The sequence below is a fragment of the Melospiza georgiana genome, chromosome 6, assembly GCF_028018845.1.
Source record: "Melospiza georgiana isolate bMelGeo1 chromosome 6, bMelGeo1.pri, whole genome shotgun sequence".
In the NCBI taxonomy this organism is placed as follows: domain Eukaryota; kingdom Metazoa; phylum Chordata; class Aves; order Passeriformes; family Passerellidae; genus Melospiza; species Melospiza georgiana.
In genome coordinates this window covers 53,669,423-53,683,095 of record NC_080435.1, presented here as the reverse complement: position 1 = coordinate 53,683,095, position 13,673 = coordinate 53,669,423, and the positions used below count along the sequence as shown (strand labels likewise).

Genomic DNA, 13,673 nt, shown 5'->3' with positions numbered 1-13,673 from the left:
CAGAAAAATACTGGCTTTGTGGGTCTGCCTCAGGTCTTCCACTCAAATCTCAAGGCAAGCACAGCTCTTCCTACAATGCTAAACATCTGGAAATCATGCTGGAGCAAGCTTAATCTGCTACTTTGCAAGATGGCCCTGTTGAGTTCAGAACCCTTGGAGCTACTCTTATAAGCTGAGGTAGCACCATAAAACCCATTGCCTCGATTCAGAGAGGAACATAATGGCAGAGAAGCTTCAGTAATTCTTTGCTAATGCTGTATCTCCACATGGTACAGGGAAGAATCTCAGAACAGTAATCTGAAACAAAAAACTCCCAGTACAAATTAGGGAAAAAACTCCAAAGAAAATAAAATACTATATAAAAAAAACTAGAGCAGAGAAAAAGGATGAATTAGAAAAACAAATTCTTGCAGCAGCTGTGTTCCAGCTTACAGAACAGCCCCTGCTCTAGGCCTCTGGCGAATGAGAAAAAGGAGATGATGAAAGCAGGCAGAACACCAATCCACACCTGAAAGACTCTTAATTCTGTAATGGAGACTTGTGTCTTTCTACAGTGCTCTGCCTGCAGACTAAGTGCCCTGTATGGCACATTGGCCCCTCAGACATCACACCTCCAGTCCAACTCCCTCCAAGTCTGAGTACACACTGGAGACATCCCTGATGCCTTCTGTGTTTAGGCAGCCACCAGAAACAATTACATCTGGGCAGACTGCAGGCAGTGGTCACTGGTTTAACATGTCAACACTTCAACATCTATTTCCCCCAGGCATCTCTGCCTCATTTGGTATCGGCAGCAGATCAGTTCTATCAGTTAACATAATGCCGAAAATTCACCAACCTCATTTCAATTCTCACACTGCCTGCTCTTCCAAAGTCGGTCTGGATTGTCTGACTAGTTCTGCCACAGTCACAGCAAAGCTGTGGTACTGTCAAAGAGGGCTGATTGACCACAGTGGGTATCTGCAGGAAGAATGACCCCAAGTCACCGCTTACCTTAGTTAGTGAAAACAGATTAATAGCCTACATCATCTTAGAACAATGGAAGCTGAACTCTTCTGTATTAATTTACAGCCATTGTACACTAGCTTCTTTACTCCTGCAGTGAACATCTGGATAAGTAAGGTAGCTGTACGGAAACACCACCTCAAAAGTCACTTGTATCCATACATTAAAGCTTTCTTAAAAATATTTCTATTTACAGGAAAATTAGTAGAGACCAGAAGAACAGAAAGACATCAGTTAAAGGAATGCATCATATGGGCTCAGGGAGCTCCAGCAGGGAATAAGGCCATACAGAAATGTTATTAAAACACTCACTAAATGCTCTTGTTACTATCTTACTTAATGTATGTAACACTTGGCAATAGGCTCTGGTGCTTGAGCCCTGGTAACTGACTACAACATTAAGATATTGGTACATCCTTATTTGGCCTTCCCACCTCTTCCTTGAAATTGGCTATGCTTGCAGTACTGAAAAAAACCCAAAAAACAAAAGAAGACAAAACCAAACCTAAAGTCATGACAAAATCATGGTTTTACAGTTCATTTCACAATACCATATAACATAGAACTCATGTTCAGCAGTGATTTAAACTAGGTTTAAAGGTAGGAAGTGAGTTCCAGTACTCTGCAGCTCTGGGCCGACTCTGAGTGATGAAGATACATGATTTCATTTTGGTGTCAGTAACAGCATCAAACCTGACACATTTCATCTAGTCTTAACATCAGGCTCTAGCATTTCATTTAATAACTCGGGACAGCCATCCATATTTATTATCAAGAGCTTTCCTGCACATCAATAAATTCTTGCCCAGGTACATGGGACATGTAGTCATTTCTCAAAAGATAGCTGTGCAAATAAAATCCTTCATTTATGCAACATCTCATGTTTGATAATTTATTTACTTTTTTTTAAAGCAGAAATATACCATCCCACTCATTTTTGGTGGGTGTATCACAACCCTGCTCTTACCATTCCCCCTAGGTCTCCCCTCACTATCTTCTTCACCTAAAAATAAACAAGACACAACCTCAATACACTACAATATGTTGTCACTTCTTCTCTGTCCTGACCACGTCCTTTCTGATCAACATGACATAGGATATGCTGCTGGATGCCATTCTGGCTGTAGGAGCAACAATTATTCCTCAATCTGGAGTCTAAGCACAGCAAAATGCAGGGACAAATCCTGTTAAATTCCAAATCTTAGCCTGTAAACAGAGTCAGTCTCCTAACCACTTCAAACTCAAGGCAGGATGGAGGAAGCAAGGCTGGGTTTTGTTAATTTTTATGTATCTGCTAAGACAGCGCAGAATACTATTAGCCTTCTCTCCATACACCATCCTGGACAATGTCAGAATCAAGGCATTCTATTCAAGGTGACCAAGCACAAATTTCTTCCTTCCTGATTGGTTTCCACCTCCAGCTTTGGCCTCACTCCCCAAGCCAATCACATAACCAAGGAATGACAAGTTCACATTTGATACGACGTCGTATGGCTGGATATCACAGCTGCTATCTTCTAATTGCCCCTCTAAGGGTCATCATTAGCCAGCTCTAAGTTATTATTAGCAAACTGATAAAACACTAATGGCCAAGTTGTCTCACAAAACAATTTGTCCATTTTCCACTTATCATACCAAGTTATTCCAAAATAAATTATTAAGAAGAATCATCCCCCTGCCTATTACTTGAACCTGTTATATTAGTTAGTTATTGTTATATTTTGAGGAACTAACAGCATCTGACAATCACACATTTTAATCCTGGGCAAGGTTAGAAAGCCAACCAAGATTTTTGCAAACTTCTCTATTTCCCTTTGAAAACAGAAAGAGAGCATGTAACACCCACTGGCTCTCTCACACCACTTCAACAGCTGTTAAACTCAGGTCAAGACTGTTAAGCTAGGCTTCCAGCTGCTAGATCTGAAATTATTTAAACTTTCTAATTCTAAGAAGTGGATTTCTGCTATGCTACATCTTCTTCAAAAGAAAGAAATTAGGATTAGTCTCAGTTTCTCATGAAAAAATGCATCTCTTGCATTTCTTGCTCAGTGCTTTTTAATGCTACTGAACTTTTTTTGCTAGCTGGTTATAGTTACCTTGATTCTGTAAATCACACTAAAAATACTTCTACCTGTAATGAAAAGAGAACCCAATGTGACTAACTTGATTGCTCTTGGCCATCACCATTTCTAAAAATTAAGTTTGGGGTTTTTTTCTACTTACAGCCCTGTGGTGTGGGAGAATTCAGAGACCTCAGCAATCTCATTCTGCTATCTTTGAAGCAATCCTACCAGCAAGGAGCACTGAAAAAATTCACTTTTAATTTAGTTTGTATCTCAGCTCAAACTACTGCAGAGAGAGTCAAGGGTCTAATCACAGGGGCTTAGTACAATTCCAGACGCCAAGTCCCATGTAGAACTGGCAGATAAAGAGTTTAGCCATATCTCAATTTTTGAGCATCAACTTCACACCACAGGGGACAGCCCACAGCATTTAAGATGGTACTCAGTGCCTCTGTGTGCAGGCATCATCTTCGTTCCCTTAGGTTCTTCTAAAGCCAGTAGTCAGTCAGGGCTTAAGCAAAGAAACACCATCATGATGTGTTTAAGTTACAACACAGCTCTTTAAAATGAAATGCTAGTAGACAGGGCAAAGGAGATCATAGGAACTCAAAAGATTCACAAGAGTGTTTTTGCTGTAGTAGTCTAATTAATTTTGGGATTTTAAAATCAAATATTTCTTGAGACTGCAGTTCTTTAATGTTACAGTACCCTCATCTACATGGCAGCAGGGTATGAACATAATGGAGTCAACACTTGCACAGATGAGAGCTACAACAGAGGCAGCTGCTAAAATCTAAATCACCCACACAAAAAGCATATGATTGATTCCTTCCATACCTCCTTCCCATGATGACAGCCTGTCTTTTTAGTATTTTATCTAATCACTTCAAACTGAAAAAACCCCACACCTGAGCAAGTATTCCTGCCTTTGAAAAGTGTATTTTAACAAAGAGAAGACCTTAAAAAGAAAAATACAGACATGGAAATAGTTCTAGGCAGAAGCCAGCTTCTATTGAGTATATAAATATTTCAATCCCAGCAGCACCACCTAATGGAGAGCTCACCAGTTTTCCCCCTTCTTTAACATGACAAATATTTGAGTTTGGAGGTGTTAACAACTGGTACTTTAGCACATGGCCTAATTATTACCCTATAAAATCTGACTAGCTACAAGAGAAGCCAAACCATTTCTCCATAGACAATCATGGTCCTTTTTTCTGCACACATCCACATTACACTCATAAAGAAATTTTTTTAAGTACACAAGACCTTCGTTTAACCAGGAAATAAGATTTTAGGAAGATTTTAGTTAGAAACTTATAAAAACCCCCCAAACAACAATAACTGTGCAGCAGTTCCAGCTACCTTAGGCATGTTCCAACTTGCCCTCAGAAAGGAAAACAGAAATGTCACTACCTCTGAAGTGTACAGAACACTGACAAACCCCAACCTAAGATGATGTTATGAAGTTATGCGTTCCCAGACATCTTCAGGCTGCAATCCTGCTACAAAACACCCTATGGGAGATGTGCAGCAATTTACTGTAAGCATCAATAAAGTGTGCAGCATGATGCCTGCTGTAAACATCCATCATTTATCTCTTGCCAACAGACATGACAGAACTGATGCATAACTGGACACATAAGAAGTCGGTTTTTCTTCACTGCCTTTTGTCCTCCATGTTCATTATATAAATCACAACACTGTAAGTAAGGGTTCAACTGCATTGAACTTTTCCAATTAACTCAGCACATGGACACTTGTTCTGGAATAAATGCCTTTTTATGTATGGCACTGAGGACTTTCAAAGTCTGTCTGCCCAAGCTCATCTCAAAAGAGTCAACTAATATACTGAGAGTTCATATTAAAAAAAAAACCCAAAAAACAAACAAAAACACCACCAAAATCTTAGTCATTAATTCTGCAAAATAACAGCATCATACTTTGGCTACATGTGCTAAAAGCTTTATTTACACAAACAGGATAATTCCAAGCTTCTTCCTCATTTATTTTGAGAGTGCCTCCTCTGCAAAATACACAGAATGCAGTGGGTAGATATTTATTTGCTTGTCCTAAATCTGTCTTTAGAAAGCAAACAAAAGCACACATAAAACCAACCAAACAAAAAAACCCCCGACACAACAACAACAAAAGAATACCAAACATCAACCAAACCACACAAACTACCAAAAGAGTAAATCCCCCAAAACTCCCTCAAGATGTTACTGGCTAAAATACTGAAAGTTGCATGTCTAAATAAACCTTTTCAAAATGAAAGTGCAGTTCTCAGGAATTTGCAAGAAGGAAAGAGGAATAGGGGAAATTTATGGTGCCAACTAGTGAAAAATATCTGATGAAATTCAATACTCAAATAATAATAAACTTGTTTTATCTTCCTAGACATTGTAAGAGAATTCTTCTGTCCATGTTCAAAACCAAACTGCTACAGAAACCACCTGCCAAACAGTATGAGCAACACAACAGCAATATCTACTAGCTAAACTACAGCAGAGGATTCATTGGCATTTCCATCACATATTGACACCATGGGTGAGTAGTGAGATGTATTTGCTAATCTGAACTATAGCATGCTCAGGTTCTGTAGATAGAAACATGATTCAGCTCCTGACAGAGAACAGGATACTACTGACTTCAAGGGACACTGCATGCCATTAATTTCAAATGAAGTTAGCACTAATCCTTTATTCCCTGCTCCCCACCAAAATACTAAATTGGAGAATGCAATGAAAATACTACTGCATCAAAGGAGTCCAGAACTGCTACAGAGGCACACATGCAACTCAGCAGTCTTCATTTATTTAGGTATCCAACCCCTCCTCCTACTCAAACTACCAAATAGTAACATTTTGAGAACATGGCATTTTACAACCACAAGGACTTTTACCTTTATCTACTGAACAAAGAACTGGTATCCTAACCAAGTCCAACCACAACAGCTGGAATGATAAAAACATTCCCAAGCACAACATCCTTGAGGTGAACAGAAGGCAGTGCAAAGGATGGAATAAGAGCAAGTGTAGAATCACAGGCACAGGTTCTTCAGACAACAGCGGGGTACACTGCAGTGTATCTTTGGTGACCTGGAAGAGCATGTTAATTCATCCGGAGTGGGAGGTGGGGCAGAGAGGGAATCACAGAATCAGGTGGCTACAGAGAAGTCAAAGAAAAGTGGATTCTGCAGACAGAAATTACTTGCCAGAGTGTGAAAATAGGAACAATCCTGGAAACAGGTATTTAAAAAAAAATAAAAATTACATAAATGGAAGTAAAGGGGAGACTGCAGTTACTTTACTCAAGTGCAAGGACAAAATCACCTTGGAATAAAAGTCATTCACTAGCAACTCCAAAATTGCGAGAAATGTGATTGAAAGCAGGTCAAAATAAGTCACTTCCAAGAATCAGAAGGACCAGCTGGAGAAATTAGGAGCATTTATACAGTTTGGAAAAACATGATGGAAGAGAAGCACAGCATGGACAAGAGCAATCCATTGGAAACTGAAGAGCTTAAATGCAGGAAGAGGAGTCACTTGGGATGGTTTGAAGGAGATTGAAACAAGAACAAGTTAAATGAAAATTATGAAGTTATACTTCCTGTGCAAAAATCAAGACTTACATCTGCGAGTCATTAATTTACAAGCCTCAACACACCAAACAACCCACTCTCACAAGGTTCCTCTCTGTGTAAAGACACAGAGTGGGCACAGTCAATCTGGTGCAGCACACAAGATCTTCATTATAAAAACCTCTAATAATTGCTCTAATTATCTCTCTCTCGCACATACAGAGATGAGGTTACAAAACAAAATCCATTCATATTGTTAAAATTTGGTTTATGAGCTGAGCTTTGCTGTTACAAAGTGGCACAAGTACCATGCCAGCCGGCTCCATAAAATAAGTAAAAAAATGCTATTTTTCTAGAACATTCAAAGGAGAAAGCCAGAAACAAGTACAAACATGGGAACAACTACCACTGAATAATTTCTGTCCTGTACACTCAGGCTCAGAGAGCAGTGCATGTTTGCTGTGGGCATCAATGGAAGAGCACAGCAAGAGCTGTTTCCTGTGCCACGATGCTGACGGTGCAGGATGGCACAGCTCTGCAGAGAGCCAGGGCTGGATGCCTCCACTCAGCACTTGCAATTCACTCACTTTATCAACAGATGACGCTTGCACTGCCCTGCTGGGTCTCAGCACCTCATCATTTTTATGTCCTCAGATCATAGGAAAGTACCGCTATTCCCATGTTATTACAGACTGGGAAAATGGTCTGTGTATGGAGCAAGAAGCTAAACACAAAACAAGCCACTAGCTGCAGCAAAGTTATTTTGAGAACCCCAGCTCTGAAAATAACTACCGCCTAAACCTGCACAACACCCAGGTTTCTCTTTTCTTTCCCAGCACATATTCCACACTTAAGAAAACATCCTGACAAGGTTGATAACCTCAGGAAGAGCAGCAAGTTCAAATGCATGAGAAAACAATAAACAAAATAGTGGATGAAGCATCAGCAGACTAAGTCTTTACTCATCCTGCTAATCCTAACAAAAGTCCTAACCACTTGACTGAGACATCATGCTTCCTCTCACTCTGTTTCTTAGGCACACTGAGTTTTGATTTTTCCTGGCAGGGCAAAAAGCTTCAAGAGAAGTGACACCACTCTCAACTGGCCTGTGGTTTGATGATGAGAATGCTCCCCGGGGAAGTAGGAAACTTGGACTGGAATCCCCCTTCTGCCCCTGGGACTAGGACATGATGTCACATCACTCAGCACTTCAACATCAAAGCCCCTTGCTGGTTTGGCCCTGACTGGAAGGCTCAGGACACACATCTGCAGGAATGCCAGAAAGCCCAAGCCCTGCCTCCAGGTCTCCTGGTTTGACACTGGCACCTGCAGGGATCATCTTCTCTTTCTTGATAGATGTCAAAGCTTGCAGGAACAAAGTGGCAGCCAGGAAGGCACTTATCTTACACCAGCATCTACAACACACTTTTCAAGACAGATGAAATCCAAATTACTTGTTTTCCTAGACACTTAAGAAAGCTGTAAAGACTCATGGCATTTTGAGCTTGTCTTCCATGTACATACCTTATCTACTTATCTACAAAAATATGTTTACCACATTAATGCAGAAACCAAAACATGAGACAAAAGTCCAGTATTACTCCAAATGTTAAATTTTTCTAATTATGAGCTACCATACAGTCATCACTAAAACAGGTAAAATAGAAGATTCATGACTTCTTTCACAAATATTTTTTGAAAAGCATTAACTATTTGTGCATTAAAAGATTCACTTCAGAGCATTTAAATTACTACAGAATTAGTAGCAATCATGGCAAATAATCTACAGAATGTTTCCTCTACACATCAAAGAAAACTATTTTTCAAATCAACACTTTATGAAACTATATAAAATAATACCAGAACTATGAAATATTCCAACTTAAGGCATTCCTGCTATGCCCACTGAGGTTCTAATGCCTGCAACCAGCAAAAATTCAAATCTTGATGTCCAAGAACACAACACCCCAAATTTCAGTAGAAGGAGTGAGCAGGGGATGGAATCCATCACACACACACAATACTGAACTCCTGCACACACAAACATGTTGAGACTTTGCTTCCCAGGCTGCCTTGTCTGGATGAACAGCAGAACTTGAAATTCTACTGAAATCACATTTTATACATGCAGAGCAAACCAGCAGGGAAGAACAACAGCATGGAAATCAAAGGCTTAACATTTTTTGGGGGGTGGAGAGGATTAGTGACCTACAGTTGCTGTATATAATTTTAGAGCCACTCGCCCTGTTAACCCAGTTACAAAGCCAACAGTCAGGAGCAATTTGAAGTCACAGTGGCAACGATATTTTTTCATGAGGGCTCCAGAAGAGAAGACCTACATGAAGAAAACAATAACCCCCCCCAAAGACTATGTAAATACCTCTCCCTCTCTCACACACATATGGAATTCTCAATACCAAATCACCTTTTGCTTCATTTTCTCCTTAAGTTCTAAGATGTTTCCAGTGGATACTTTCCTTACTTCCTTTAGATATCCTGAGAGCTTTTTTACATTTATTTCATTTTCTCTTCTTCCTCAGTACAAAAAGAGAGAGAGAACGCATCTTCCTACATTGTGGGCACCAGTGATAGCTCATTATAAGGTGACTCCCTTTTTCTCCCAATTCTCTAGTCCCTCCTCCCACCATAAGAAAAAAGACCGAAAAAAACTGAAACGTTTGTGATTTGTCAAAACTAAATATACTCACCTTAAATTATCCATTTATGGGAACATGGCATTCCAGCAGGCAGAGCTGGGAAACCAGTTATATTCTCTCTGCCAGTCCTTTACTACTGTAGTTTCTACAGCAGCATTTCACCAACACAGGTTAAAAAGTTTAAGATAAAACCTGGTGCAAGTACAGTACTCCCTCTTGTGCTGTAATCACACCTTTATTCTGCTGCACAAAACCACACAACTCTCCTTCCCTCGGCTTCTTTTCCCCACATTTCATTTTTAAATCTCCAATTTCTCACACCACTTCAGGCGTTCGTGAGCCAAACACCAAAAATTCAAGGAGGTTTCAAATATAAGCATTCTATTCAGAAAGTCTCCACAGCTTAAAACAAACAAACAAACACACACAAACTCAAGCCTTGGTAGTTCTTTAAAGGAACTGTGCACCAGTATACAGATACCAGAAACCAATGTCTAATGAGCAATCTTCACACATCATAAGATGCAGCACCTTCAACTAAGAAACACTATCATTATAAAGAAATTCTAATAAAATCCAGTAACTACATCATCTAAGAGATAAGAGATCAGAATGTTGTATTTTTACAATATCTATTCACACAAGGCCAGTTTAGGGTATTGGAGTAGATTTAAGTCATTCTTATTTTTAAAGTGCCTTTTCATCTGAAGAAGAACTATGACCAGCTGCTTACCAATCAAAAATCAAGGCTTTTGGTTTTTTGTATTTTCAGCATTGCCATATCTACTATAGAAAAGCTGGACTCCAGTACCAAGAAGCCACTCCTCTTCTCTCCTGAAGCATTCACTATGGACAAGAACAATGTAAAGACCTAAAATACAACACGATCCCAAGATCATTTAAAAGACAAACCGTGTTAACATGGACTAGTAAGACTTCATAAACAATCTTTGGTCACTGATGCATCAACAGTAAGTATGCTTACACGATACTTAAATTCTCTGAACCCATGCAAGAATGGTTTCTCAAAACTGGTATCATCAAACTTAATTACAGGAGGAGTTCAGGAAAGCCTAAAGACTGAGTCATTTAGCACCCCCTTTGGATTAGAATTAATTTGCACTGATACTGAATGCACTTTATGATTCTATACTCTAGGTCCAGCTATTATTAGAAGCAACTCACCAAGTCATATTTCAGTAAAACACCTACCATTCTCGTGCTGGAACAACCCAACTTTTAAAACCCCCAAGTGCTGCCTGCCTGCAATGCCCAAGCTCATGATACATCAGTGTTTCCGTTACCAAGCTCTATGACAAGGGGTTTCCCAGTGCAGCCATAAAAAACGGATTCCGTCCAAATGTTCAAGTATTTCTCACCTTAAATGAATAGCCCTCTCCCTAATCACCACAGATAGTATTTAAATCTCAATCCATATGTGGTATGAGCCAATGGCTCTTTTAAAAGGACAACATGCAGTATATGGTATGGTCTCTCCAGGTCTGAATAACATCAGTGCAGCCTTTTAATCCAGGCTTCTAGGCAAGTCAATAACCATTTTAAACACAGATTTTTACTATTACCTACTTCAAATTATACTATTTCATTTGTCTAAGATAGAGACTGCTAGTACACCTTCGCATCATGCATTAAACTCCTTTCCAGTCTATGAATGCAAGTCCAGATTAGTGTTCAATAATGCTACGTGCATCCTATGGGACAAATCTGCAAGGAAAAACACACCGTTCTACTCAAGAAATAGAAAACATGTAAATTACAATATAAAGTATATAAGGCTCAGATCTCACAAGCTAGAGCAGTCACAGACCCAGAGACAGCATATTTCAAATTGTATCACTGGAACTTCCCACATTTTACTACTACAGAAACAGCAAAAAATGAAAGATGCCCTTAATGCGTGGTAAAGATCCACGCGGAAGAGCACATACAGTCTGTCACGTCACACACAAGCTCTGATCGGCAGAACATGAGATTATGCCTCTTAACATTAATACAACTGCTCCTGTTTTTCTACCGGTAATTCAGATCTCAGGCACTCAAAAATACACAAATAAATCAATACATAAATGCCTTACCTTCCTATCTTACAAGCCACTGCAGTTCTCAGATTATGAGTCAGTCATAGGTTAATCTGCAGAGGAATGACTCAGTATAAACTTTTAAACATTCATGATTTTTTTCGGACCAACAACACGGAGATTCATTCAACGCGCTAAAACGCGGCGTCGCGAATCAGCGCACGAAATGAATGGCGTGAAAACAAAACACTTTTCTTTCCGCTCACGGCAGGCAGCCGGGGATAGCGCAGCGCCGGTGCAGGCAGGCGGACTTTGCGAAAATACAACTCCCCGTGTGCCGACGAGGGGCAGCTCCGGCGGCTCCGGGCGCAGCCCCATGGCCGGGGAGCGGCGGGGGCTCCGCCGCAGCGGCAGCCGGGGGGACGCGCAGCCGGGACCGCGCTCCGCGCCAGGCGCGGCGCTGCCGGCAATGCCCCTTTAAAGGCCGTCGGCCCGCCCCCAGCACTGCATATGGAGGGAGCCAGGAGCGAGCGAGCCTTCTGCATTCAAACGACACATCAAACGCCGCAAGCGCCGCCGCGGCTCCCGGCTCCGCTCCGGCCTCGCCTCCCTCCGCTCCCCGCACATGCACACGCACCGCGGGGAGCGGGGCAGAGAGCGACAGGAGCAGGGGAGGGAAGGGGGAGGCAGGAATAAGTAAGAGAAAAGGGGTACCTGCAAAGCCCTGGAGTGCGAGTGCGTCCGGGCAGGAGAGTGCGCGCCGCTCCGCCGCAGGCTGATCTATCCCCGGGCACCGGCCGCCGCCGAGGTCCTGGCACGGGCTGCGGGTGCAGCGCGCTCGGCCCCTGCCTGGCAGCAGATGCCCCGGTCAGCGCTCAGTGCCCCCGCCGGAGCGCCCCCGGCTCCCGCCGCCCGCCCGGCCCCGTCCCCCGGCCCGGAGCGCCCGAGCGCGGGCAGGCGAACGCGGCCGGTGCCGGAGCCCCGCGCGGGAGCCGCCGCCACGGCGGCAGCGAAGCTCCCGCCCTCCCTCCTCCTTCTCCTTCTCCGCCGCCCAGCCGAGCCGAGCCGAGCCGAGCCCCGCGGCCGCCCTACCTGCGAGCGTGTGCGGGGAGCGGGGCGGCGGGCGGCAGCTGGAGCCGGGCGAAGGCGACCGCCAGCCCGGCGGAAAGTCCCGACCGCTGTGCGCCGTCTCCCCCCGCCCCGCACTTCCTCTCCCGCCCGCTCGGGCTGGAAATCCCCGGCGAAGCCCGCTGCTCTCCCGGCTCCTCCCAATTACCGAGGGCGGGCCCGGCACAGCCGCTCAGCGCGCAGGCGGCAGCCGGGGGCCGGGCTTGCCCTGGCCGCTGGCCCCGGCTGCACCTGATGCTGCTGTCACCCCCTCCCGCGGGCACGACTCGGGCACAGGGGCCCCGCGCCCGGGGGAGGAGGCGCGGGCTGGGCTGCGGGGGACGGCGCGTCCCGCTCCGGGCCGGCGCGGAGCCGTGGGGGCTCGGCCGGAGGGCGGGCACTGCTGCTGGGCGCTGGGGGAAGAAAGGGCGCGGGGGATGGCGCCGGGACGCGGGGCTCCGGGAGAGCCGCTCGCTTCCCCTGCCTGTCCCGGGGGAGGTGCAGCGGCCCCGCTCAAAGAGGCGCCTCGAACACAACAGCGTTTATCAAACAAAGAAAATGCCACTGGGAGGAATGGGAGGGAGCGAAAACAGCAGTTGGGAGCGGGAGAAGGGTCTGGAAGAGATCAGGAGAGAGCAGCGAGCCAGAGCCGCTGGCCCCCGGGACGGGCCGGTCGGGGCGCCCCGGCAGCGCCGCCCGTGGGTGCCAGCCCCGCGTCCCGGCGGCGGGCAGGGGGTGCGGGCTGTTCCCTGCCCGGCGCCCCGGGGCTGCGAGAAGGAACCGCGTCCCCTCCGCAGGCGGCCGGGGAAAGGGGCGGCGCTGGCAGCCCATAGAACCTGTCGCTCCCGGCAGCCAGGTGAAATAAATGCCTGCGTCGTGCTCCGCTAGCTCCGCGGCGTGTCCCGACCGGGGCATGTGTTCCGCCAGTACCGGCGGTCACGCTTTCACGCGGGGCATCGTTGGCTGTCGTGGCTCGTCGTGTTCCCGCCGCCTCACCGGGCTGCGGGCAGGGAGGGAGGGAGGGAAAGGAGGGAGGGGGAGAGGCGGCTCTGGCGCAGAAGCGGCGCGGGGGCTCGGCCGGAGCCGGGAATGCCCGGCCGGAGCGGGGATGGGGGCTCAGCCGGACCCTTGGTCCGTGGTGGGCTGGAGGAGTTGCCCCACAGGGGCCTTCGGAGCCCTGGGTGCAGCGATGGGGCTGGCAGGCGGGAGAGCCGCAGCT

The 13,673-nt window shown here is 45.0% G+C and overlaps 1 protein-coding gene across 7 annotated transcripts in view; it reads right to left on the bottom strand.

Annotated features, from left to right (window-relative positions):
- The window catches only part of TRAF3 (TNF receptor associated factor 3), a 70,216-nt gene extending 57,751 nt beyond the window's left edge, over nt 1-12,465 (bottom strand). For all 7 annotated transcript variants that reach the window (XR_009114623.1, XM_058027391.1, XM_058027395.1 and 4 more), the window contains exons 1-3: nt 12,440-12,465; nt 12,062-12,196; nt 11,405-11,460 (exon numbers count right to left, since the gene is read on the bottom strand). The gene's annotated coding sequence lies outside the window, so the exon portion shown is untranslated. The remainder of the gene's footprint in view (nt 1-11,404; nt 11,461-12,061; nt 12,197-12,439) is intronic.
- Nucleotides 12,466-13,673: the final 1,208 nt, after the last annotated feature.